The following is a 25,770-nucleotide window of genomic DNA, read 5'->3' as shown; positions in this document are numbered from 1 at the left end:
AAACAGTTTGTTGATGAGGTTTTATGGTCAATTTGTCCTTTTTGATTTTTTTTCGTATTTTGAGCTGCATGGTGAGAGGTTTGAGCTGCAGGCTCAGAACATGGCAGGAAGGAGTGCACCACAATACTGGATTTTACATCTCAGTCTTGTGGAAGGTACACACACTCTTGTACAGCTCACAGAGAATTATCAGTCTGAATTATTCAGATTCTGCGATTTTAAACATAGTAAAAATAAACAATGTTTTTAGATTAATTACTCAATCTAGTAACAGTCTCATATTTGGCATTAAATGGTGAATCTGAACTCTGAAGGGATTATTCACAATTAATAAAAGGGTAAAGATGACCATCTTTGATCTGGTCTTACTGAAGAGCCTGGTAAAGAACAGTTTTCTCTCCTTTCGGTTAACCCTTGTCACCAGTAGATCACCACCAGTGAATTCCTACAATTGTCCCCAATTAATGCCAATCCTAGCACACATCATAAAATTAACTATGTGGACTACAACATTCTCCACCATCTGTTTTCCCCTGATTCTTTCACAAACATGCTCACTTCTCCTTCAAAGTGATTCTTTTCTAGGAGTGGATTTCCGAAACTGATTATACTTTGACAAAGTCAGTGATTAGTTTTGACCCTTCCTTTCTCCAGTGCATACATGAGAACATGTTCATACTGACATCACATGGGCAAGCAATGAAATCCCTGATTATCCAATCACATCCTTCTGACCAAGTAACCAATAAGAACACTGATATTTGAACCAATCAGAGCAGAGAAAAATGTCCAATGTTAAACTAAGTTTGGAAATGAAATGTAATCAATATTTATTACAAAACCAGTGATACAGAGAACCCCTGGGTAAATGTCAGTTGGACTCCATATGCTTTTTTGAGCCAAGTGATCCCATAACCAACCGAACAGATCTATGCTCTGCAGTCCTTCAAGGTACAGTTGTAAATGGTGGTGGGCAATTTAAGAACTCACAAGGGGAGGAAGAGGCTCCACAAATATTCCCATCTTCAGTGGTGGAGGAGCCCAGTACATCAGTGCAAAAGATAAGGCTGATGCATTCGCAACAACCTTCAGTCAGAAGTGCCATGTGGATAACCCATCTCGGGCTCCTCCAGTGGTCCCCAACATCACAGATACCAATCTCCAGCCAATTTAATTCACTCCACGTGATATTAAGAAACAGCTTGAGCACTGGATATTGCAAAGGCAATGAGCCCTGATAACATTCTGCTAATAGGACTGAAGGCATGTGCTCCAAAACCTGCCATTTCCTAACCAAGTAGTACAGTTACAACACTGACATCTACCAGATAATGTGGAAAATTGCCCAGATATGTCCTGTACTCACAAAGCAGGACAAATCCAACCTAGCCAATTACCCCCTAATCAGTCTACTCTCCATCATCAGTAAAGTGTTGGAAGGGGTCATCAACAGTGCTATCAAGCAGCATCTGTTCAGCAACAACTGGCTCAGTGATGCCCAGTTTGCGTTTCGCCAGGATCACTCAGCTCCTGATCTCATTGCAGCCTTGGTTCAAACATGGACAAAAGAGCTGAAATCCAGAGGTGAGGTGAAAGTGACAGCCCTTGACATTAAGGCGGCATTTGACCAAGTATAGCATCAAGGTGCCCCGGCATAACTAGAATCAAAACTGGCAAAACTGTGAGAATGATTTGTCACACATTTCAAATTTGAACAGTTTCTCCCCTATGTGAATGTGTTGATATCTGCAGAGATCTGGTGATGACAAAAATGATTTCTCACACAGTATGCATGTAAACGGTCACTCCCCAAGCTGAATTGATTGCTGTACATGGAAGCTTGATGCCATTGTGAATGATTTGTCACATATCTTGCATCTGAATGGTTTCTCTCCTGTGTGAACATGATAGCGTTCATGGATGCTTGAGTTGGAGACATGCAGATCGGGGATCCAAATATACTCGGGGACTCTTAAAAAAAACATACGGGGACTTCACTAACAGATTAGGAAGTACTTCAAATGAGTCGGGAATTCAAATACAGTCAAATTGGCATTGTCTAAAATGATTTTCAAATTATTCTGTAAAAGAAGAAACAAAGAAATATCATGATATATTATAACGAGACTGTCAGGGTTTTAGTATGTCGATAATGTTCTGCAGAAATCATTAGTCTTGTTATTCATTGCCCGGTTGTTATTTTGTGAAAGCTTCAGGTCGAGATTATCTTCTCTGTTGTATCTGTTTGGCTTGGCTTGTCTTGCTTTGCTGTTTTGTCTTATTTGTCTGCGATGGTTTTGTTCTGTTTGTTTTGGTGTTTGTTCTTTGTTTATGAAATATAGAGTGTGGTTGCTGCTTTTGTCACGTTAAAAAAAAGCTGGCCAGTGATACAATTCTTGCACACTTGGTTAAGCAAGTATGTGCCACAGCCAGGATTTATGAGGCTAAACCGCCAAACTTTGAAAATCACACAACATCAGGTTATAGTCCAACAGGTTTAATTGGAAGCACACTAGCTTTCAGAGGGACGGTCCTTCATCAGGTGATTGTGGAGGGCTCGATCGTAACACAGAATTTATAGCAAAAATTTGCAGTGTGATGTAACTGAAATTATACATTGAAAAATTGTCTGTTAAGCCTTTCATCTGTTAGAATACAGTGATAGTTTCACTTCTTTCATGTGTAAATCATAAAATCCTTTTTTTTAAAGTTGCATTCTTAGGTTAGCTGTTAACAATGGTGATAGCTGGACAATATGTTGAAGGTGTTAGCCCCCTGTGTTCTCTGTCTATGGCCTGATGTTTAGATTGATTCTAATCCAAAAAGTGAGATAACAGAGTTTTACATAACTTCATGCAGTTTTTGAGCTCAGAGTTCTACATGAATTTATGCTGTTTTTGAGCAAAGTGCAATGTAACTCTGCAAGTACAAATTCACCCCACAAAATATGTGTGTGCATGTGGATCTTTGTCTGTCTGTGTGTGTGTGTCTGTTTAGGTGGGGGGTTGTGAGTGTGAGAAAGTGTGTGTGTGTATTGAGTGCAGAGTGAGGGGGTGCATGTGTGAGTGTGGGAGTGTGTGTGTCTATAAGGGTGTGTGTGGGTGTCTGTGTGCGCGTCTGTATGTACCTGTGTCGTAGTGTATGTGAGAGTGTGTGTGTGTAGAAATATCTGTGTAGTGCAATGGTGATCACCTGTAATGTGACATGAACCCAAGGTCCCGGTTGAGGCCCTCCGTATGGGTACCGAGTACAAAGTTAACAGACAATCAGTTTTTCAATGTATAATTTCAGTTACATCACATTGCAAATTTTTGCTATAAATTCTGTGTTACGATCGAGCCCTCCACAATCACCTGATGAAGGAGCGTCGCTTTGAAAGCTAGTGTGCTTCCAATTAAACCTGTTGGACTATAACCTGGTGTTGTGTGATTTTTAACTTTGTACACCACAGTCCAACACCGGCATCTCCAAATCAGGCCTCCCTAACTTTGACTGTGTTCTGGAATGCGGGTGCCTCATTACCCTTAAAATGTTCATGTGTTGTGTGAGTGAGAGAGACAGAAAGACAGAGACATAGTATTGATTCCATGCAGCTTGCAGAAAGTTTAACTCTTTGAGATTCAGTTTGAATGCGCATTTGATTGAATGTTTGCATTTTGTTTCCTGGAGCTTGAGATCCGGTACTGTTTTGAATTTCATTTGCATTTTGGGAGTTTAACATGATTTCTTTTAAGGTTAAGCATCCATTAGTAATTATGAAATGAAATATTAACCCCTGTTCTTTTACAGGCCATGACTGCCCTACTGTTAATTTCTACTAATCACTTTTACGCTAACATGAAAGCTAATCTTATTTAATTTCAAATCAGTTTAATATGGAGGAAGGCAACATCATAATCCTCTTTGAAAAAAAGTCTTCTTCAATTGTGCACCATTTGGCATTAGTCAAATTTCCCATAATTTCATGCTACTGCCAAAGATCATTTTACATGTTGTACTCGTGAAAGAATTGACTGAGGAGGTAAAGCAGAAGCACTAAATATGGGCCTCAGATGCAGAAGCATTCTGTTCCAGGATGAGAGCAGATCTCTGTTCAATTTTAGTTGTAACATTGAGGAAAATCACTTCAGACTTTAACATGTGCTTATTGAGTGGAGGAATTGCATGAACCTTATTTAATTTGGTTAAATTTTGTAAAATTAGAAGCATAAAGATAGATCCAAAATATCCCAAACCAACAGCATTGTTTTCAGAAAGTGATACTAATTTTTATTTCAGACTCGTTTGTTTCCACTTCATTTTAAGACTGCTGTGTTTCATTGGTGATTATTGTGTGCCAGTCGTAGGTTTATTTTATACCAATTTCCCTCCCTCAACGACAATTGAAGTTTCAGTTCAACATTATGTTGTGAGAAATCATGTCACAAAACAAACATCCTATTGTTAATCTCTCTGTCTTTGGATTAGAAGTTTTTTTGTTGTCATGTGAGTAGACAAGACCTTTTAAGGCAGTTGCAGTCATTTCACAGCCTATAGCATTGTAAATGAGCAATGGCTGGTCAGGACTGCTTAAGGATTCTTATATAGGCTTTAGATTAAGGGACTAGAACCATGTAATTATGACAGATTACAGAGTTGGAAACTGTGCACATTTTACATTTAAACCTTGAATACTGAATAAATGAATTTACAGTTTATATTGATGACTTTTAAAAGGTGTTCGTCACTTGTTCAGTTTCCACCTCTGAATTACAGATAATGATTAGTTTATTTATTATTTCTTTAATAATCAATTGTATTAGCCCTGAATTACAAAATCAGAATTAATTAGCAGGATAGCTTGGTTTTATTTCTTTACACATTGTCAGTGACCTGTCTCGTTGCCTCATGGTTAGTTTGAAGCATGGCTGCATTAATTCATTGCAAACTAAAGAATGGAAGGATACCTTACTGGCCAGTTGAAGGGAGTCTGCATGGGGTTGCGGGGGTAGAAATGTGTAAAGCAGATGGAACTCCCAAAAGCTGGGACGTATTCATAGCTGACTGTGAATGGGTCAAAGAAAAAATAAAACGGACACGAGATGAAAAAAATAAAAAAGACATGAAAAACAGTGTAATGTCACTAAGACTGAGGAATATACAAACAGGGTTAAAGCAACAAAACTGTAAAATAAAAAACTTAGATTCTAATCGGAATCCCGAGCCTATGGCTGGCTCACCGACCCTATTTGAGGATGGGAATTTTATTCCTGGATACCCACTGAGCCCAAACATCTCCTGATTGTCCCCAGCGCACCCCCCCTCCCCCCCACCCCCCCCCATACAAACCTTTCCTTGTTTTGAAAATGAAGCATCCAGTCATTATAGCCAATATCACGGAGATGAGCGGCCTGCGCCTTCCTAAGCCAAAGCCCATCCCGGTTTAGAGTAATGTTAATGAAGCATGCCCCTGACTGCAAGAACAAACCAGCCAAATTTGCTCAATATGTGCAAGGGTGAAACAGATGTAAATGCAGAAAAATTCTGGAAGTAGCCTGAACACAAATGGCTTATCTGATAAGACTGAAATATGTGGCTATCTGTTTGATGGAAATAGTATACAATTGAAAGACTAATCGAGAAGCTGATTCACCTTTAACCCTATGCCTTTGCAATGTCTTCCTCCTGGTGTCACTGACGTGATCCAGACAAACGATATAAACTATCCAGGAATTTCCAGTTGCAAATGAGGTGAGCAGTTTTCTATTGGGATGGGCAGAACCAGAGTGAACCACGATGCAAGTTATAGGTGAAACCGAATATATCCAGTGCCCTCACGATTCCAAATGCCATGTGCCAGCCCTGACAGGGTTGATTTGGACCAGAATACCCACTGGAGGATGGGACCTACCTCAGATGCCTACCCAGCAACCACTACTGAGCAATCTTTTCCCGATGGGACCCTGGAAATGTGGACAGGCAGGCCCCTGTATTCTACCTTTGAGACTGGGAACAAAACAGCAAAATCTTTCAGGGACAAATGGCTGGCCCTTGCTTTAACTGTGAAAATGTGGCCACTGGGGAGTGAGGTGTCTTTAATGTTACCTTGCAGCAAATGTGAGGAATTGACATGCTTGCAACCGAGCATAAGGAAGATCTACTAATATACATTGTGCTTTTGGTGTGACCTACGATTATGGAACCTTGTGGGAACATGGAGGATTTTTAACTCCCAGGGAGTGGCATTACAGAAACGCAGTTTCGTCCAATCAGTCCGGCAGTTATCAAGATGATCGGCTCACGCTGAGGCAACTGATACAGTTTCCAAAGTAATAGGCAGGTAGACGCTGCTGCCAAGTAGGCAGCCTTACACCAAAACCTGTGGTTCCATTGGGTCCCCAGCAAAACCCGGATAGAGACAATATGCGGATAAATATGTCAGACCTGGATAAGGTACAGAAATTACAGGGGAAGCCCCCTCCTGAAGAGCAGAAACTATGGCCTCAAATAGGATACTCTCTCGATACTCAAATCAAAATGTGGGTAAGCCTTGCTGGACAAGTTTGTGTTCCTTTTTGCTGCTGTCTATTTTAGTTAATTTATGTGCATTTTTGTACACAATTGGGCAAGGAGGGAATGGTTTATACTCTATCACAATGGACAGGCCATAGCCTCCAACCTTGATGGGAGGGGCCCTTCCAGGTTATCCTCAGCACCCCTCTAGTTGGTAAGGTTGCCAGGCACCTACATCATTGCATGGTTATTGGACGAGCCCCTTGCAAGGTGGGGGGGCTGAAGATCGAATTTACCATTAAGTGAACGAGTTGTCATCGGTATTAGTGCTCAAGTTGCGACTATTTACGAGTGTGATCCTGAGCCACCAGAGACTGTGTATGATTTATGCCCAAAAGATGTCCTTGTGTGCAAAGAGACTGATTCCTTTGACGCATGGAATGTTACCAAGAATGACTGTCACAATGGTCAGCTGCATCAAGAAGATCGGCCATTTCGTCTACAGGACAAGTCTCAATGGTCTTTACCTTGTCCATAGGTGTTTTATGCCAGTTTGATTTCAGTTGTGCTATGGGCAGACCTGATAAGCCTTGCCCCTACCCAAAGAGTCTAAATCTGCACGTCACAAAAGAAAAAAAAGGGGAAATGCAGTCTTTGTCTAACAACTTGTTTTTTCAAAGTCACAACAAAATATTCAGCTGGGATGAAGTGGTTTATTACACCCTCACATCAGCAAAGGATTCATGTCCCCTTTTCCCCTCCCGAACCCCAATAACAGACTATGGTACAATTCTAAGGCATTTACCGGACATAACGTTTCTTTTGAAATGTACTAACTGCTACTGCTCCTCTGTGGGGCCTCGCATCTCATGCGTATGCCTAAGGGAGGAGTGTGTTCCTGTTATTACCAGTGTTCAGGCTCTTTGTGGTATGCGGCACCCACCCTCACTATGAGACCCCTAATGGCACCTCTATCTTCCCAATTGCAGGATGGAAGGGACCAATCTTGGACAATAACTGCATCTCTTCCTGAAAGACCCATCTCTTTTTATTGAATAGCTTTCACTCTAAGCACCCAGAGCAACCATACTTTGTAGTCATGGACTACCCATACATTCAAGGTAGTCACAAAGACAGGCCTGCTTCTTATTGGGAAGGCACCTCCATTATTGATACTAAGTGGTTATTATCTTTTCAGCCAAGGCAGAGCAACCGACTTCCTTGTTCTTGATTAAATAGATACTCCCCATGCTATAGCTGTAGGGACACTTTTCCCGACTACTGTTCCCTGTCCAACTACCTAGGAATGGGGTTGGGGTTTGCCTAGAAAAGGTTAAGTTTCACCTAAATTCTGTGTGCATTGGAGGGGCGTTAAGACTTTGGGCAGCTGCATTTCTTAGTACTTTTTCCTTAGGAGGGTCTGCAGGAATTATTAGCCATCAAAACTGAAACTATCTTATTTGCGGTCTCACCCTCTTGGGCAATGAGCTGGCCTTGGCCTGAGCAGGAGTTAAGGACATGCTCTCAGAATTACATCTATTTTCCTAGCAAAACCTATACACCCTACTACATCAACCTACTCCCCAAAGAGGGTGGGGTTTGTGCCGTAGTAAAACGCAAGTGCATGATGGGGGTTACTGACCTCATTGAAAACATTACCAAGCATGCGGATAACATCCGCACCTTCACCAATCAAATGACAGAAGGTACTGGATGGAGGGATTGAGGTTTTGGCCCTTGGTATAACTGGTTAATAAATCTGGCTATGTAATATTGGTTTTATTTTAATTTGTCTCTTTGCTAGCATTGCTCTTGTTAAATGTATTATTGCCAAGCTAATAACTTCCATTAACAACATCAGCTCCCCCCAGAAAATGCTTCTTCTCCGTTCAAATGAAGGTGAGGAGGAGGAGGAAGTAAGGCAGTCTCTAGCGTCCATTTGATTGGACTGATCTAATCTCTGCTTTCCCATCCTATAGTGTGGTCATGGAATGACCAAAGCGGGGAGATATAGGTCTGAAACCTGAATACAGACTGAGGTAACTAGTTGTTGTTCGGAACAATCCTTAATAGATGTTCTTCATAACTTAGGTGGCAATAAAATGGCTTCTCAATGCAAATAATATGACAAAATGGCTTCTAGGCCGCAAAATGACAATTTTGCTAAAACTGCATAAAATGGCCTTTAATTCTGCTATAGCTCATAATTGGCTAAACACGGTCTGCTTCAATAGAGATGAGCAGATAATGCTCTCTTTACAGCATACACATAAAGTGACTAGATAAGACATTACTGGCCATCTTAACTAACCTTCAAATGTACATGCAATGGCCTCAGTGATGGAAAATAAAGTTGGTTCCCAAGAAATATCACTGGACCAAGTAACCGTCAAATAAAGCAATATCATGTATTGATTAGTAATTGTCTGAATGCACTATGTGATCATACCTTTCTTTAAGAAAAGTATAAAAATGTTTTTGTTTTAAGTCATGTGTGCAGCTCCTCCGAGCAATACCAATGTACACAATCTCTGTTTCTGGAAGCTCCGTACCCAACCATATGAAGAAATAAAGAATTAAGTCTTAAAGAACCATACCGATTGTGACTATGATATTAGACAGATGTCAGAGATAGTTTCTTTACTCAGAGTAGTAGGGGCATGGAGCGCACTGCCTGCAACAGTCGTAGACTTACCAATTTTAAGGGCATTAAAATGGTCATTGGATAGTGATATGGACGAAAATTGAATTGTGTAGGTTAAATGGACTTCAGATTGTTTCACAGGTCGGTGCAACATCAAGGGTTGAAGAGCCTGTACTGTGCTCCAATGTTCTATGTTCTGTGTTCAGTGTAGGTATCGACACTGAGAGCAGTGAAGACAATCAGTGCAGGAATCCACATAGACAGCAGTGAAGAGAAACAGTGCAGGAATCCATACAGCGGACAGTGAAGTGAATCAATGGTTGGATAGGTTGGCAGGTTGATAGAGCAGCAGCTAGGTGAGCTAGTGAAGAGCTCAGTTAGTCAGTGTCGTTAGGGATTTAGTTAGAGTGGATTCGGAGGGACTGTCAGGTTAAGAACTCATTAATGTGGGATAGAGGTAAAACAATGTTACTTCTGCAACCATAATTGATTATTAACATCAGTATATAACTGTTTCAGCAAATAACTTCTGCAATCATAATTGCTTATTAACATCTGTGTATAATTGTTCCAGCAAAGAGGTGAGTTAGCTAAACTGTGCATACAAGAATGGAACGTGCCTGCAAACAATGGAAGATGTTACAGACAAATAGATAAGGTGAAAAAGAACATCAAGATATTCCAAGCTCAGCAAATTTCCCTCATGTCAGCACTGAGGCGAGCCAAGTCACTTATAGAGGGAAGGGTTGTCCGGCTTGGAGTAGGAGGAAAAGTAAACAAGGGTGGAGCGCAGCTCGGCAGGGGCAGAACACAATAAGGAATATTGATAGGTTTGAAGACCAATGAGCTAAACAGGAAAGTACCGAGAATTAAACTATATAAATTGTGGAGTAATTTCTGGATCGGGGTGCCTCCTTGCTCGACAACCCTTCTTGTAAGAATGTTTCAATAAAATTCACTGCTTCAGATTTGATTCAGACTGAAATTTATTATATTGTGAGCTCTGTTTCTCACATTAACTTTGGGTAGTTGGGTGATCAGGGTTGGACAGGTTGAGTCTGTTTGGGTGGTGGCGTCATCAGGTGAAGTCTTAGTGAAATGGAGGATTTCAGGACTGGTGTGGTCAGGAGGTCTGTATAAGTGATTGAGTGTTTTCTGCATGCGCAATTCCACAAGGCTCCGGACCTCAATAATCCAGAGATCAGAATACGTCTCAAATTCTCTGCAGGTTTGATCATTCAAGAACACACCATGCTGTTGTTTCCTGTGGCAAATCTGAAAGATTTCACACTGTTTGTCAGCATCCTTCAAAGAAACTGCAGCTCCCAATAGGATGCCAGAGATGAACATATGCTTCACTTGGTTCAACTTCACTTCTCAGTATTATCTCTGCAAGCAAAGTAACATCCAGTACAAATGTTTAAGATTCAAATGGTTCAAAAACGTGCTTTGAAACAACCTGCAGTCAGACTTCACTATCATGCCCTTCTTCCCAAATAGATACACAATGAAATGCTCAGAAGCAAGACAATATCCAGACCCTCCTTCTCAATCTATACAAAGTGTTATTCAGTTTGTGTTAATGCTCTGGATACAATGACAACGGGTTGTTCTCACTGCCTGGGGGTTACTCCAAGTCCTGTTTCACTGACATCACACTGCAGGGTGACTCCATTGTTACATCATAATCCCTCAGCACTGGTGATGTCATCACTAGTTGTTTGATGGGAGTGAAAGCTGCTTCTTGTTCTGTGTCCCAGTCCCACTGAACATCCTGCAGAATGAGAACGGCATACAGGTTCAAACACCCTGACTACAAATTGTTCAAGACTTTGGTCAGGTAGTTGCTGCTAGGTTTCTGGGGCATCCACGAACTGTGGTAAGGCTTCATTACTGAACACTCACTGTCAGGTTTTCTCTCCTTTGAGAATGTGTTGATGGAGGACAGATATGCTGACTGTGTGAAAACCTTGGTACAAACATGGCACTAAAACATTTCTTCCCTGTATGAACCTATCTTGATTTAGGTGGTCAAATAAATTACATCATAATTGATGATTTCTCCCCTGTATGACTGTGTTGATGTACCCAGAGGCTTGATGTCAAAGAAAAGGATTTGTTTCACATGTCACATGTATAGTTTCTCCTCTGTATGGTTCCTCTGGTGAAGCAGGAACCTCATTCAGTTGGAGAATTACCTGTCAGACAACTTACAACTGAACAGCTTGTCCCGTGTAAGCAATGTGATGTGTGCAGAGGCTTCCCAATTGTGAAAATGACTTGCCACACATTTCAAATTTGAACAGTCTCTCCCCTATGTGAATGTGTTGATATCTGCAGAGATCTGGCGATGACAAAAATGATTTCTCACACAGTATGCACATAAACAGTCACTCCCCTGTGATGAATGCGTTGGTGCACATGGAAGCTTGATGACATTGTGAATGATTTGTCACACACTTTGCATCTGAATGGTTTCTCTCCTGTGTGAATATGATAATGTTCGTGGAGGCTGGATGACACCAAGAATGATTTGTTACACAGCTCGCAAGTGAATGGTTTCTCCTCTATGTGGATCCTCTGGTGACGCAGAAGCCTTGTTGAATTGGAGAATGATCTCTCACATAACTACTCTTGAACAGTTTCTCACCTGTGTGGGTACGTTGGTGTGCGCGGAGATTTCCTAACTGCAAGAATGATTTATCGCACACTTCACATCTGAATGGTTTCTCCCCTGTATGAATGCGTTGGAGTACACAGAAACATAACAATATTGAAAATGATCTGTCACATACCTTGCATCTGAATGGTTTCTCTCCTGTGTGAATACGATGGTGTTCACGGAGACTTGATGACACCGAGAATGATTTGTTACACACTTCGCAAATGAATGGTTTCTCCCCTGTATGGATCCTCTGGTGAAGCTGAAGTCTTCTTGAGTCAGAGAATGATCTGTTACAAATGTCACATTTCAACAATTTCTCCCCTGTGTAGGTGCGTTGGCATGTGCAGAGATTTCCTAAATGTGAGAATGATTTATCATACACTTGACATCTGTATGGTTTCTCCCCTGTGTGAATGCATCAGTGTACATGGAAGCTTGATGACATCGAGAATGATTTGTCAAATACCTTGCAGCTGAATGGTTTCTCTCCTGTGTGAATACGATAGTGTTCACGGAGGCTTGATGATACCGAGAATGACTTATTACACACCTCGCAAGTGAATGGTTTCTCCCCTGTGTGGATCTTCTGGTTAAACAGAAACCTTGTTGAGTCGGAGAATGATCTGTCACATACGTTACACTTGAATGGTTTCTCCCCTGTGTGGGTGTATTGGTGTGTGCGGAGATTTGCTGAGTGCAAGAATGATTTGTTGCACACTTCACACCTGAGTGGTCTCTCCACTGTGTGAATGTGTTGATGTCTGCAGAGAGCTGATGATGACGAGAATGATTTCTCACACAGTTTGCATATAAACGGTCTCTCCCCTGTATGACAATGTGAATGATTTGTTGCATACCTCACACATGAACGATTTCTCCCCTGTGTGAATATGTTTGTGTCTGTGGAGGTTTGATGAATTGGAGAATGATTTGATGCATGGCTCACATTAGAATGGTTTCTCCCCTGTGTGAACACGTTGGTGCACACGGAGTGTTGATGACTGCGGGAATGACTTGCTGCATATATCACACCTGAATGGTTTCCCCCCAAGTGAATGGGCTGGTGATTCATGAGGCATAATAACTGGGCAAATCTCTGGTTACATACTTCACATTTGAATGGTTTCTGTCCTGTGTGAATGTGTTGATGATTCACGAGCATCGACGACCGTACAAAAATTTGATCATACACCTTACACGTGAAGGGTTTCTCTTCCACGTAGCTGTCTTTGTGTTACAGTTATTTCACAGATGCACATCGTGTGTTAAGAAATCCTACCAGTCCATGAAGCTCTTCTTACACACATCACACTTCAGCAGCCTCCCACTAGCAGATCTGAGGTAAAGCCTCAAGAGGCTTAGTCAACTGGCTGGGATTCCAAGTTAGAGTCCTATTTCTTCCCAGCTTCCTGTCAGATTGCCCAAAGACGAACCTTCCGCAAAGTTGGTCCTCATGGAAGGGTCTACATCACTGACCTTTTTCAGATCTGATGACGTGTAAAGATTCCCTAAATCACTGATTTCCAAAAGATAGTTGCAATGCTCAACCTTCTCTTTTTTGAGCAATGCTGCAAAGGGCCTGTGTTCTCACAGTTGAGTTGATACTTCTTAAATGATGGTCAGGATCCAACTGCAGTGCAATAAAACAGGATTGATTATTGTGTAATAAAACAGGGTTAGTTAATAGTGTCACAATCAAGAACCATTGAGAAATAATGATCGTAGTATCTTTTCTTTTCATCTTCAGTTTCAAACTAACATTCTCTGAACACACACACACACACACACACACACACACACACACACAACTCTTAAAACAAATTGACTCAGTTTAGCTGAATAAATAGACTCACAGGTATAGTTGTAAATGAACAGTGAAATATATTCTGATAAACAATCCAAAATGTTCAACAACCACATGTTCCAGTGAAACACAAAAACTGCAAGAAAGCCCCACCTGTGGCTCACACAGGAAGTTATGGGTAGTATTAAAATTAAAGGACAGTGGTTTATAATGTTGAAAAATGTGGGAACATGTCTGCAGATTGGAAATGATTTGAGACCAGCAAAGAAATACCAATGAGTTGACAAAAGAAAAAACATAGAATTTAAGATTAATTTAACCAGGAATACAGGCTGACTGCCATATCGGCGGAATCGTTTCTCACAGTTTCAGTTATCTGCAGTCTACCGTGGCTCAAACTGATTATTGGGAACGTTCCAGCACCAGAGACCAGGAGGCTGCAGGGAAAGTAAATTTTCCATTTAAATAAATGCATTCACTCCTATCCACAGTTTCAGGTTTCTGCAGTAGGTCTTAGAACGTATCCCCCACAGGTAAGGGGGAACTACTGTATAAAAAGCATGCAAGTGATTTAAGGACACAGACAGGAAAAGAGTAGCTCAAATAAATATCAGTCTCTTAAATACATACACTTGTGATTATGTGCTCCTTTAATAAGATTATTCTTGCTTTTTCTCAGGAGGTCATAAAGACTCAGGTTCTGAAATGTTTGGGACTCATCTACTTAAAGAAGCTTTTAAGTTTAAAGAAAAACACTTGAATAGTGAAAGAGGGGTGGCCAGTTCTCCCAGCTCAGCCTTTCTCTGGTTTGGGTTTGGTTTGGATTGGTTTTAGCAAGCAGTCAGTTGTGAAGCTGCTGGACCCAAAGAAGCAGGTCCATGCTGATCCTCCCTCTCTCTGACATCGCTCCTATTAAGACCCTGTGTTTGATTTTTCCTCTTGCGCCAAGGGGTGTTTATGGAGATTGTTGCAAGTAGTTGAAACGGCATTATAAAGTTGGGATAATCTATTGGGTTTTCGGACAGTTGAAGTTATTCAGTATTGTGTTCTCTTTTGTGTGTGTTTCATTCCGTAATCTTGCAAATAAATTCTGTTTTGTTCCAAACGAAGTGGTTAGGCCTGGAACATTCACTTCTCACCTGCTTGAAACAACTAGCAATTTTAGGTCCTGGCTACTTTCTTGAAATGTTTTGAGGAGGTCTGGTCTGATCCAAAACACACTTTGGAAAATATTATTGGGGAATGAGGAAATAGCAAAGACATCAAACAAATGCTTTGTGTTTGTCTTCAAAGCAGAAGGCATAACTTTCATTCCAAATCTCAGGACCATCAGGAGACGGAAAGGGAATAGACAGACAGTGCAGGGATCCCCTGTGGCTGTTCCTCTCATTAATAAGTGAATCAAGTTGGAAACTGTTGGGGGGAAAATGATCGATCAAGGGAAAGCCACAGCAGTTGGATCTTTGCCCAAGAGCCTGGCTCTGTGGCTCAGGAGGAAAGAAGAGAGAACAGAGAGTGACAGTGATACGAGATTCAATGGTGAGAGTAACAGACAGGAGATTCTGTGGCTGCGAGCAAGACTCCCAGATGGTATGTTACTCCGGGTGGCAGGGTCATAGATGTCTCAGATCAAGTCTACAGGATTCTTAAGGAGGAAGATGAGCAGCCAGAAGTTGTGGCACACAATGGTGCCAATAACAGAGGTAGGAAAAGGGATGAGGACCTGAAAAGTGTATATAGGGAGTTAGGTTGGAAGCAAAAAATCAGGACGAGCAGAGTAGTAATCTCAGGTTTGCTACCGATGCCACAGGCTAGCGAGACTAGGAACTGAGAGCGAGTGCAGCTGATCACATGGCTGCAGACCTGGTGTCAGAAAGAGGGCTTCAAATTAGTGGATCATTGTGGTACCTTCTGGGAAAGGTGGGACCTGTACAAGGAGGATGGGTTGCACCTGAACTGGAGAGGCAGCAATATGCAAAGTTTGTGAGAGCTCTTCGGGAGAGTTTCAACTAGTTTGGCAGATGGCAGGGAAACAGAGCTACAGATGAGAGGATGGGGTAGCTGGTGAACAGGCTGATAAAGTGAGCAGAGAGTCTGTAAGGAAGGATAGATAGTTGATAGAGGAAAGTTGGAGTCGGTGTGATGGGTTCATGTGTGTTCATTTTAACATATCAAGTGTCAGGATAAGGATGATGAACTTAGAGCATGGATCATTACTTGGAGCTATGATGTTGTAGCCAATAAGCAGACTTGGATATCACAGGACAGGAATGTTTTGGGGTTTAGGTGTTTCAACAGGAATAGGGAAGGGGGGGGGGGTAAAAGAGACTGAGGAGTGGCATTGCTAATCAGGGATAGGATCACAGCTGCAGAAAGGGAGGTCATCGAGGAGGGTTTGTCCACTGCGTCAGTATGAGCGCAAACAGGAAAGGAACAGTCGCTTTATGGGAGTTTTCTAGAGACACCCCAATAGCAACAGAGACATGGAGGAGCAGATTGGGAAGAAAATTTTGGGAAGGTGCAGAAGTAACAGGGTTGTTGTCATGTGTGACTTCAACTTCTCTAATATTGATTGAAACCTCCTCAGTGCAAATAGTTTGGATGGACGAGACTTTGTCAGATGTGTCCTGGAAGAATTCCTGACTCAATATGCAGGTAGGCCAACTAGTGGCGATGCCATATTGGATGTGGTGCTTGAATGAACCAGGTCAGGTGTCAGATCTCTCAGTGGGAAAGCATTTTGGTGACAGTGATCTCAACTCCCTGACCTTTACTATAGTCATGGAGAGGGAGAGGAGCAGACGGTATGGGAAAGTATTTAATTGGGGAGGGGAATTACAATGCTATTAGGCAGAAACTGTGGAGAATAAATTGGGAACAGACATTCTCAGGGGACTGCACGACAGAAATGTGAAGGTTGTTCAGGGAGCACTTGCTGATACTGCTGGACAGGTTTGTCCCACCGAGGCAAGGAAAGGATGGTAGGGTGAAGGAATCTTGGATGACAAGAGATGTGGAACACCTAGTCAAGAGGAAGAAGAAAGCTTATTTAAGGTTGAGGAAGCAAGGATCAAACAGGACTCTACAGCGTTACAAGGTTGCCAGAAAGGAATTGAATAATGAACTTAGGAGAGCCAGAAGGGGGCAGATTAAGGAAAACCCCAAGGTGTTCTACACTTATGCGAGGAACAAGAGGATGGACAGAGTGAGGGTACGGTCAATCAGTGATAGTGGAAGGAACTTGTGCCTGGAGTCAGAGGAGGTAGAGGTGGCCCTTAATGGATACATTATTTCAGTATTCATGAGTGAAAGGGACCTTGTCATTTGTGAGGACAGCGTGAAACAGGCTGATATCTTCAAACAGGTTGATGTCAAGAAGAGGATGTCCTGGAAATTTTGAAAAACATGAGGGTAGATAATTTCCCTGGGCCATATGGGATGTACCCAAGGTTTGCATGAGAAGCGAGGGAAGTGATGGCTGACATTTGGCGAAGATCTTTGCGTCCTCACTGTCCAATGGAGTAGTACTAGATAATTGGAGAGTGGCAGTTGTTATTGACTTATTCAAGAAAGCAAGTAGGGATTACCCTGAGAAATACATTCCAGTCAGTCTTATGCGAGTGGTGGGCAAATTATTGGAGAGGATTCTGAGAGTCAGGATTTATGATTATTTGAAAAAGCATAGTTTGATTAGAGATAATCAGCATGGCTTTTTGAGGGGCAGGTCATGCCCCACAACCTTACTGAATTCTTTGAGGATGTGCCAAAATACAGTGATGAAGGTAGAGCAGTGGATGTGGTGTACGTAGATTTTAGCAAGGCGTTTGTGGGACTTTGATAATAGCCTTTCAAAAATCGAAATAAACTACATCCACTGGCTCCCTGTCATCAACTCTACTAGTTACATCTTAGAAGAATTCCAGTAGATTTGTGGAGCATGATTTCCCTTTCGTAATTCCATACAGATTCTATTCCATTCTGCCACTATTTTTCAAATGCTCAGTTATGAATTATTTTACAGTAGACTCTAGTAGTGACTCCACTACCAACCTCAGGCTGATTGGTCTGTTATTCCCAGCTTTCTCTCTATTTTCCTTCTGAAAAAGAGGGATTGCATTAGCCACATTTCAATCAATAGGAAGCATTCCAGACTATATAGAATCTTGATAATGATTAACAATGCATCCACTATTTTTCGATCACTTCCTTAAGTACTCTGGGAGGTAGATTATCAGACTTGGGGATTTATTGATCTTCAGTCCCCTCAATTTCCTCAACACTATTTTCCTACTAATACTGATTTCCTTCAGTTTCCCCCATCACTAAACCCTTTGTTCCCAACGTATTTGATCTGTTAATTGTGTCCTCCTTTGTGAACACAGAATTAAAGTATGTTTAGTTGTTTAGCTGACTTTTTGTCCCCCACTATAAATTCCTCTATTCCTGACAATAAGGGGCCTATATTTGTAATCATCAATTTTTTTTCTCTTAGCTTAGCTGCAATTACAGCCAGTTTTTATGTTCCTGCAAACTTACATTCATACTCTATTTTACCTTTCTTACTCAATCCATTTGTTCTCCTTTGTTCTAAACTGCTCCCATTCCTCAGATCTGTTGTTTTTGTGGGTATTTTGACTGCCTACAAATTGGCCCCAGAAGCATTCAAATATGTTTGAAAGGAACCAGTTCAAAGTTATATCAAGTTTGAAAGATTTAAACAAAGCAACTTCAAGAGCTGGATGACAGCATTAAAGGTAGAACAGACATATGAGGCTCTGAGAGATACTATTCTGCTGGAGCAGTTTAAAAACTCATTTCCAGAAGTGATAAGAACTCATGTTGAGGAAGAAAACATTACATCAGCAAGAAGAGCTACAGAGACTGAATATAGAGACTGAATAATGAATATGCATTATTGCAGAATCAAAATCATTACATGAGGGATAGAAATTGGGAAACAGGGAGATCCTTCAAATGAAAAACAAAAAGTAGATCAAACTGGGAACAGTTTGTCACATGTAGAAAAAGAAACCCAAGAGGGTGGAAAAGAAGTGAAAGACCTCAGGTGTTTTCACTGCAATAAAACAGGACACACAAAGTCACAGTGCTAGTGGCTTAAGAAAAGCATTGGGAAAAAGAATGTGTGTTTTCACTGTAATGAGGTGGGACATACAAAGTCACACTGCTGGCGGTTTAAGAAAGGCACTAGGAAAAAGGATGTGGTAGTAGAGGCAAAAACAGTGGGATTAGTAAAGGGAGTGAAGGAAATCCCGACAGAAGTTGAGGAGCAGAAGGAGAGTGCACAGCCGAGTCACGGGCTGGATAGTAAGACAGCGCCTAATCTTTCCAAAGGCTTCATCTGCATAGGCAAAAATTGCTGAGGTACAACAGGGGGATTGGTGAGAGATGAGAAAGCTAGTCTGTCTCTAATTGTAAGAGATGAATATGTTTGCACTCCTCCCGCAATATTGTCCAAAAGAATGGCAATCTGTGGAATACTTGGAGGGAGGAGTTTAGTTCTGAAAGATTAATGGAGTTACAACAAAAAGATGAGACAATAAAGGATTTATATCATAAAGCCTCCTTGGGAAAGGAAACAGAGTGTATTCCAAATTGCTATTACCTTAAGGATAAAATCATAAGGTGGCAATGGAGACCTTGGCACGTCAGCGCAGATGAGAAAGGGTGGAAGTTCACCTTATTCTATTGATGAAAGATCACAGACAGGAAGTATTGCAGGTAGCACATGAATTATCTGTAGGAGGTCATCCAGGAGTGAGGAAGATTCGGGCTAAGATACAGAAGCCTGGACGATTATTGGCATGTATTACGTAAAGATGTGGTTGAATTTTGCCATACCTATCGTATGTGTCAGATGGTAAGAAAGTCAAAAGCAGTGATAAAATGAGCTCCTTTGATGCCAATTCCTGTATTTGAAGAACCTTTTACACACATTATAAATATCATGTAGATCCCGTCTCGAAAACCACAAGTGGGAACCAGTATTTGCTAACTGTTTCTGGAGGCAATTACATGATAGTGCAGGAGCTGCTTGTTTTCTTTACACATTAAGGACTACCCAGGCAGATTCAGTCAGACCAAGGGTCCAATTTTACTGCCAAATTATTTAAGAAGGTCACGGACAGTTTAGGCATCAAACACTTTCCATCAACTGCACATCATCATGAATCCCAGGGAGCACAGAAAAGGTGGCATCAGATCCTAAAGATCATTTTGAGGGCTTATTGCCAGGATTACCCAAATAATTGGGATAAAGATATCCCATTTATATTATTTGCTATTAGAGATGCTCAAAATGAATCAACTCAGTTTACTCCATTTGAATTGATTTCAGACATAAAGTCAGAGGGCCTTTGAAATTAATTAAAGAAAAGTTGATTGGTCCAAAGTCCAATAACTCACAGTTGGATTATATATCTCAGTTGAGACAAAGATTAAACTGAATAGGTGAACTAGCTAGGCAACATTTGAAGTGGCACAGCACCTAATGAAGTAAGAAGCAGGTAAGAAATCTAAAATTTATATGTTTGCCCGGAGGGACAAAGTATTGGTGCTGTTACCAGTGGTAGGAGATCCTTTCAAAGCAAGGTTTAGTGTTCCCTATCAGATTGAGAAGAAAGTTAAGTCAGGTGAATTATCTGGTAAAGATCCAGACTGGAAAAAAAAATCTGGTATGTCATGTGAAGATACTGAAACATTACTATGGCAGGGAAAGGGAACCAGAGAAACATATATTTGTTACTGCCGCTCAGAGTGAGGAATCAAATCCAGATGATTTGCATTTTGATGTGCCTCAGAATCATGAAGAAGTCCTCAAGGATTAATTGTACATGAGGGAATGCTATTTCAATAAAACAATAACCCGAGAGGTTTAATCCTCTCAAAGCAGCACAGGTTCAGAAGGAAGTGGGAGCGATGTTCCAAGAAGACATCATAGAGACAAATTAAACAAAGTGGAGTTCACTTATCATGTTGATTCCCAAATCTGATTGTACTCAACACTTCTGTGTAGATTATCGAAAGGTCAACACTGTGACCAAATCTGACATATACCTAATTCCAAGGCTGGGGGACTGTGTTGAAAAAGTAAGACAATCCACTTAGAGCCATAAAGATGTATAGCACAGATACAGACCCTTCACTCTTATTCTGCCATGCCGACCAGATATCCCAACCCAATCCAGTCCCACCTGCCAGCACCTGGCCCATATCCCTCCAAATGCTTCCAATCACACACCTATCCAGATGCCTTTTAAATGTTGCAATTGTACTAGCCTCCACCATTTCCTCTGGCAGCTCATTCCCTACACATACCACCCTCTGTGTGATAAAGTTGCCCCTTAGGTCTCTTTCATATCTTTCCGCTCTCACCCTAAACCTATGCCCTCTAGTTCTGGACTCCCCCACCACAGGGAAAAGACATTGTCTATTTATTATATCTATTCCCCTCATGATTTTATAAACCTCTATAAGGTCATCCATCAGCCTCCAACGCTCCAGGGAAAACAGCCCGAGCCTATTCAACTTCTCCTTATAGCTCAAAACCCCCAACCCTGGCAACATCTTTGTAAATCTTTTCTGAACCTTTTCAAGCTTCACAACATCTTTCCAACAGGAAGGAGACCAGAATTGCATGCAATATTCCAACAGTGGCCTGACCAATGCCCTGTACAGCCACAACATGACCTCCCAACTCCTGTACTCAATACTCTGGCCAATAAAGGAAAGCATACCAAACGCCTTCTTCACCATCCTATCGACCTGCGACTCCACTTTCAAGGGGGTGTGAACCTGCACTCCAAAGTCTCTTTGTTCAGCAACACTCCCTAGGACCTCACCATTAGATGTATAAGTCCTGCTAAGATTTGCTTTCCCAAAATGCAGCACCTTACATTTATCTAAATTAAACTCATATCATAAAGTTTGTTTCTGCTTTTGCAATATCAATTTAAAGCAATGCCCTTCAGAATGAAAAATGCACCAGCCACTTTCCAAAGACTTACGAACAGAGTTGTTGCAGGAGTGACTAATTGTGCCGTCTACACAGGTGACTTAGTGATCTTTAGCATTCATAGAAAAATCACATGGAGCAATTGGCAGAGCTCTTTGAGAGACAATGGAATTCAAAGTTGGTTATAAGCTTGGCAAAAACAGCAGTTGTAAAGGCAGAACTAACATTCTAGGTCACAACATCAGATACGAACAGATGACACCGTAAAACGTGAAGACAATGGCCATCAAGGCATTGAGGAAGGAAGTGCTTTGATTTTTTTTGGGTTGAGTGGATTCTATCGGAAATTTATACAAAACTTTAGTAGCATAGTGGCACTGTTGATGGATTTGTTAAAAAATTAAATGAAATTTCGGTGGACAGAACAATGCCAGGAAGTATTTGAGAATTTAAAAGCAGTGTTAACCACCACACCAGTTTTAGCCATGCCAACGTTTTTGAAACCCTTCAAAATCGCCATCAAAACAAGTGACGTAGGTGTAGAGCTGTGTTGTTACAGGAGGGCAATTGTGGAATTGAAAGGCCAATCTGTTATTTTAAAAAAAAAATCAACATCCACCAGAAAAAAAAATCCACCATTGAAAACGGGTTATTGAGTTTGATAATGGCCTTACAACATTTTAATGATTACATTGCAAACAATAAATCAGAGACATTGTGTATACCGATCACAATTCTGTGGCATTTCTGGAAAGGTTTCAGGACAAGAGCACCAGATGACTTAATTGGAGTCTCGTGTTACAAGTATTTATCATGAAAATATTATCGTGGATGCTTTATTGGGCGTTTAAAAGAAAAATGTTTATGTAAGATAGGTACAGTCGTCTTCAATGTTTTACATATATTTGGAGTTACACACTTAATACAAATTCTATGTATATACATATAATATATAGAATTAGAATAAATATGTATCTCTAGATTAAGGAGTGATGTAATATCATGGAGTTAAGGTTTTAAAACAAATGAAGCCGTCTTTTCATGATGACGGTTCATATTTAGGGCGGCACGGTGGCTCAGTGGTTAGCACTGCTGCCTCACAGCACCAGGACCCAGGTTGATTTCAGCCTCAGGTGACTGTCTGTGTGGAGTTTGCACATTCTCCCTGTGTCTATATGGGTTACCTCTGGGTGCTCCAGTTTCCTCCTACAGTCCAAAATGTGCAGTTCAGGTGATTTGGCCATGCTAAATTGCCCATAGTGTTGGGTGCATTAGTCAGAGGGAAATGGGACTGGGTGGGTTACTCTTTGGAGGGTCTGAGTAGACTTGTTGGGCCGAAGGGTCTGTTTCCATACTGTAGGGAATCTAATCTAATATTTCTGGTTAAGGGGGGAGGTGTTGCAAATTTGGGATATAGTAATTGTGAGTTGGGAAGCAGGAGGTTAGAATTTGGTGTTTATAAAATTGTAAAATGCTGGGGGGGGAAAGCATTCAGAAATTCCTGAAGAAGGGCTCATGCCCGAAAAGACGACTCTCCTGCTCCTTGGATGCTGCCTGACCTGCTGCGCTTTTCCAGCAACATATTTTCAGCTCGCAGCTAACTGCCATCCATCACAGCTAACTGCCCTCAGCTCGAGAGTGAATCACTGCCTTGGACAGCATCATCTATGCATTAGGAAAAGAACCACCTGAATAGCAATGGTACCAAAGACACAACTAGTGGTTACTCTTGACAGAAGAATCAACAGAGAAGGCATTCCTGACAAATGAAACAACAAAGGCACAAAACACTCTGGAAGATGTCTAACCTGGCTATAACTTCTAGAGAGTAAATTCTATTTATTATCATATGAGTGAGATACCATTACAATCATGTTTTATTCAAGAATACTCAGTAGCTGGAAGGGATTTATTCAATCTGCTAATGGTTTAGCTAATCTGTTCACTGAGAGTTGGATAAATAAATTGTCACTTGTTGGTTTTAAAGTGAGTGTCAGGGATTTATTTTATTTAACCATTAGAAGTTAATGAATAGCAGATTACACCACATTTCACATTCTTTTTTACAGATTCTAGGGCAAGGTACTCCTCTTTGGGTGTTTCGGTTTTAATTCTAAAATGGAGGTCAACCTCCACTTTGTACCAATAGTCTTTAGTCTACAGTAGAGAGTGTTGTGCTGGGAAAGCACAGCATATCAGGCAGCATTCGAGGAACAGACGAATCAACGTTTCGGGCATAACTGAATTGAATTTATTGTCACGTGTACCGAAGCACAATGAAAAGCTTTGTCTTGCGTGGAATACAGGCAAATCACAGTTAAGTAACATTAATAAGTAAGTGATAAGTAAACAGCAGTAAAACAAAAACACAGGTACAGGCACAGGCCCTTCATCAGGAATCTTATGCCTGAAATGTCGATTCTCCTGTTCCTCGGATGCTGCCTGACCTGCAACTCTGATCTCCAGCATCTGCAGTCCTCATTTTCTTCTCGTCTTTAGTCTCCAGACCAACATGCTGTTTTCAGTTCAACAACCTAAATACTTGACCAGGAAACACGACTATATATTATTCATTTCTCTCCAACAAATCAGATACCATTCACCTTCCCCCTAAACATTGATTTCAATGTAGAACCTCACCTCTGAGCACTGACTAAGCTCTTCACTTGGTCACAATGAAAGCCAGCATTAAGCTCAGAAAAACAGGGGCTTCAAGAACTCATTGTAACTCTGCATGCCCCAGGCAATTACACCTCACCTTCTCATATTCAGGAATGAGCCATTAAGAAAACTCAGCCTGCATTTTAGAAGGGAAATGCTTCCAATAATCACACATTATCCAACATATCAATCACAATCCAACACAAAGCATCAAGTAAACAGCTCTCTCAGCTGGATCTTCTCACACAGCATAAGGGACATTTCCACCCCTGACTGCCCACAGGATAGTCAGGCTGCCTGAAGATTGGTGTTGACATCATGGGATACAATTTACATAAAAGCTGCTTCTTCACTCACCATCTCCTCACTTGGTTTTCAGTCCTTGTAGAAAGTGAACCAGCTCTGGAAGAGGAAGAGGAGACAATAGGCAGAATGGACGAGCTCTCTGATTGATGTCGCTCACAGTCAATCCAAATATTTCTGGAGCAACACGAGTTTCCTGCAACTTGGGAAACTGACGGGGGAAATAGGGACCTTTGACCAGCAGATCAGTTGGGGATTTAAACTTGCCATTGTCTCATCCGAATAAAATTTCACGTATTGCAGGAGCAGAAGCAACATGCAGTTGTAGGATCAAGAAATGGACAAGTGAAGGGGAACTAAAGAGAGGGATATCGTGGGGATGGGCACAGAAATGAAAGAGTGTGACCAGAAAGATGACATTAACAATGCAACCGGCTGATTTGGGGAGTCAAGTGGGAATTTATTGTCAAGTAATATGGAAGAACCTCAATTCTACCGGCTTCCCAAGTGTCAGGAAACTCATGCTGCTCCAAAAATATTTGTCAAAAATCACACAACACCAGATTATAATCCAACAGTTTTATTTGGAAGCAATGGCTTTCGGAGCGCCGCTCCTTCGTCAGGTGGTTGTGGAGTAAGATTATGATCATGGAATTGATAGCCAAAGGAGTCCAGTGTTATGGAGATATGATACATTAAACAATTTTAGATTATTTCTTTCATTTTTTTAGAATGGGACATGCTGGTTCCTATTCTTTGATATGTAAATCCCAGAACTTGTTTAGATTACATTCTTAAAATAGCTCGGTTTTCCGAACAAAAGGTGTGAAGTCTGGATCCGGATGTTGGGTCTGATTGACAAGTCCGCTGCATAGTTTTACAGTTTTCCATGGATTCGCGCAGTTTTGCAGAATTACATCTTATTTTGCTCAAAAACTGGACGAATCCATGAAAAACTCTGTAAAACAATGCACAGGACTTGACAGTCTGTCTCAACATCGGGACACAGACAGACTTCACACCTTTTGTGAGAAAAGCTGAGCTGTCTTGAGAATGTAGTTTAAAAGATGTTCTGGGATTTACATATCAAAGAACTGGAACCAGCATATCCAATTCATAAAAGATGGAAGAGTTGATCCAACATTGGTTAATGTATCACATCGCCATGACACTGGACTCCTTTGGCTCTCAATTCTGTGATCATGACCTTACTCCACAATCACCTGATG

At 41.2% G+C, this 25,770-nt stretch overlaps 1 long non-coding RNA gene across 2 annotated transcripts; it reads right to left on the bottom strand.

Annotated features, from left to right (window-relative positions):
- Window positions 1–10,104: 10,104 nt before the first annotated feature.
- On the bottom strand, window positions 10,105–25,100 carry LOC132832442 (uncharacterized). 2 transcript variants are annotated; one of them, XR_009646939.1, is made up of 3 exons: window positions 24,596–25,100; window positions 17,656–17,702; window positions 10,105–13,431 (listed from the first exon to the last, which is right to left on the bottom strand). It is a non-coding gene; the product is annotated as an uncharacterized LOC132832442 (long non-coding RNA). The 2 variants fall into 2 exon arrangements; XR_009646940.1 differs by lacking the exon at window positions 17,656–17,702.
- Between the last annotated feature and the right edge of the window lie 670 nt (window positions 25,101–25,770).

The sequence above is a fragment of the Hemiscyllium ocellatum genome, chromosome 35, assembly GCF_020745735.1.
Source record: "Hemiscyllium ocellatum isolate sHemOce1 chromosome 35, sHemOce1.pat.X.cur, whole genome shotgun sequence".
In the NCBI taxonomy this organism is placed as follows: Eukaryota; Metazoa; Chordata; class Chondrichthyes; order Orectolobiformes; family Hemiscylliidae; genus Hemiscyllium; species Hemiscyllium ocellatum.
The sequence above is the reverse complement of the archived record's forward strand: the minus strand, read 5'-3'. Positions and strand labels throughout refer to the sequence as shown.